Here is a 3,168-nt window from a genome sequence, read left to right on the forward strand (position 1 = left end):
CGATATTTGTCTAATAACCTGTTCTCATTCATTTGCTCCATAATACCAAAACTCCACAAATCTACAATTTATGTCAGGGATAGTAAATTGGCATTAAATACGCGTCCAACGACATCTTGGTCATCTCAATCCAATACACCGTTTAAAAGAAAATGAAAACTTTTGTCCTTCTGTTGAATTTTTTGTGCGTATCAAATCGATGATTTAGGGCCCGAAAACCAATCTAAATGTATTAAACAATTACTGTCGCCTAATCAAAAAAAAAGTTACAAAAAACAAGTTGAAATTTTTTTTAAATAATTGGTTTTTATATTCCCATTTTTACCATGGGAGCTATATGAAATGGGAGTCCAATTTTATTCAATTATAATGCTCTCTTTCCACACAGACCATACGTTGAAAACGGTTGGAAGATTTTAATTATGTGAAATTCCGATTAACACAGATAACATCGTGAAAAAAAACATAAACAAAGTCAACAGGCCAACCATTTTTTCTTATGTTTTGATGAGCCACATCTGTTCAGATCAGCTCTGTGGAAACGGTTTTTCTGGAATGGTCTGCTTTGGGAGAGGGTTTCACCTAAAAAATATCGGCTAGCAATCGCATAAACTAGTTCGTTAAAGTCCGTCAAATTTTAAGAGGGGACTAACTGGGAAATTATTGGAACGGCAAAACCTTATAAATCCGTTCAACGGATGGTGAATAGATCTTTGTGAAAGGAAGCTGTTAAAGGTAATTCTGAAATAATAATAGTTAAAGAAATAATTAAAAACAAAATTACAAAACAGCAGAGTTATAATTTTGTTTCGTTTTTTCTCCGATTGTTCCTATGGGAGCTATATGATTTATGAATATATGATATATGAATTGTTTACTACATGCAAATATTTGCAGATAGCTTTAAAACTGAGAGAATAGTTTGCATTGAAACGGACGGACGGACGGTTTAACGGAAAGGCTGACAGACGGACATGGCTAGATCGATGCTGATTTACTTTATAGGGTCTCCTTCACTCCATTGCAAACCTTTGACTGAAATAAAAATAACCTCTGCGAGGGTATAAAAATTGTTTGTTAAAATATTTTCCAATGTCAGAAAACTGATATCATTAAGCCTTCCGCATTACAAAAAAATTTTGCAATTGGCAAAATAAAAATATAGTAATTTTACTTACTATAAATGCATGTTATGCGAACTCTGCTCTTTCAATGTCTAAGAAATAAAAGTTGCGTAAGTACAAGTTTATTATTATTATTTTAAAAGTACCGTTTTTTAAATTATACAAAACCTTTCATGATGGAGCACATTTTAATATTGCTGATTTAAAGTCAATAATTTTGAATAACATGGAACAGCAAGACAGCGGAGAATTTTTGCGTCAGCTATTAGAAGTTCCTTCCTTAACAGGAATAAAACCAATATTTTATTGCATAAACATGTGGTAAATTCAAAATGCTGTAACTGCAACCATAGACCCCCTAGTCAGACAACAGAGAATGCCAAGAGTTGGAGCGTATGAAAGGTTGAAAACATAGCCCCAATAAAAGAATTCCAGAGCTGGCCAAAAGCGACAAGTGCCTGGGAAAGGATACACATAGATTTCTTATAATTAGTTCCCCTTACTCAGAATTGCTCTATGGTCGCCCGGAGCGTTTTTCAACTTGCACCTGGTTTCAACGAAGCACCAGTAGCATCCCAGCAACTAGTTCTTCAAGCGCCACAGCCACGTCGCTCAGGTATCCCAATCCGAAGTACTTCCAGTACCCGATAAGGAATCCTCCGGGAGTCAACGGGAATTCCACAACAATTCCCTCGGAGTTCACCTTACAAAACGAAACGAAATTTGTATGAATCATACGACTGTGGCCCAAAATTCAAACTCCGGAAGGATTCCAAAAGGAATTCCTAGGGAAACTTTGAAATGAAATCCGTGAGATTTTCCCCTTGTATTCCCCACGAAATCCCTCGGGGATTTCGTACACAAGTTGAAGGCAATTCCCAAAGAATTCGGCAGGAATGCTCCAGGAATTCTTCCGGAAATCTCTAGGAATTCTCTCCGTAAATCCCCTGGAACTCTCTCGGTAATCATTAAGTATTCCCTAGAAACTCCTGGGGAACTCCTTAAAAAAATTGGGACGAATCGTACCGGAAATCCTAGTCAAAAACCTCACAAGTTCCTGGGGAATTCCTCGGCTTAACAAAGATTTCATCATTATGCAGCTAATGCGATTTTGCAGCGCTGAGACACTGCAGTTCTAGCGTGAAAATGAATTTATTTATTTTAAATTAGAAATAATTAACTGCACTTACCTGAATTATTAAAAATCACATCATTTTGGTTTTCACTTTTTAAAATAATTACCTACTTAAGCTGCAGCCGAATTCAAATGCAAAGGAAATGGGGAGAAGGGAGACGAAACCGAAAATTCTGCCTGGCACAGGCCAGGTTATATCCGATCATAACAATTCCTTGTAATTAAAACCAGCAGATATTCATACATGAACGTTTTGGCGTTGCCTTTAGCAAGTTTACAATAACTTACAAAATGTTATTACTTTAATAGCCTGATTCCATTGCCGCATTAAAACGCATTTAGCCAAATGCGCATTTATTTACACAGGGAATCACATAAGGCTAAATGCCGCATTTAAATAAATGCGATTTTTAAATGCGACTAAAAACCATTCGCCCCGAACGTTTTTAGAAAAAATACCGGAATATACCGATGTTTAACGATATTTTGTTCGTGCCACCACTACAACAGCTGTTTTCTATAAGCAAGGTTGGCGCAATTTTTGATGTCTTTTGAATATAAAATCTATTTTGTATAAAAATGACTAAAACCTAGAGCACACGCTGCAAATTCTGCTCGCAGTACCACAATGCATTACTGATGGATCTCTGGCATAAAATAACTCTCACATACACGGGGATCCTTGCCCTTTTTAGAAACTAAATGCTAATGCGCCAATGGAGTCAGGCACATTTAAAAAGTCCACTCAGGCTATAATTCAATAAAAATCATTTAAATACAATCTTAAAATTTGATAAATATTCCAGCGTTTTTTTAAAAGGGTATTCATAAGTCTATACAGTATTTTTTGTTCTTGACACTGATTTTTTTCTGCGTTTTCTCTCCCTCCAACCCTCTCTCTCATTTTCG

Source organism: Drosophila elegans, unplaced genomic scaffold (genome assembly GCF_018152505.1).
Source record: "Drosophila elegans isolate 14027-0461.03 unplaced genomic scaffold, ASM1815250v1 contig_649, whole genome shotgun sequence".
Taxonomy (NCBI): Eukaryota; Metazoa; Arthropoda; class Insecta; order Diptera; family Drosophilidae; genus Drosophila; species Drosophila elegans.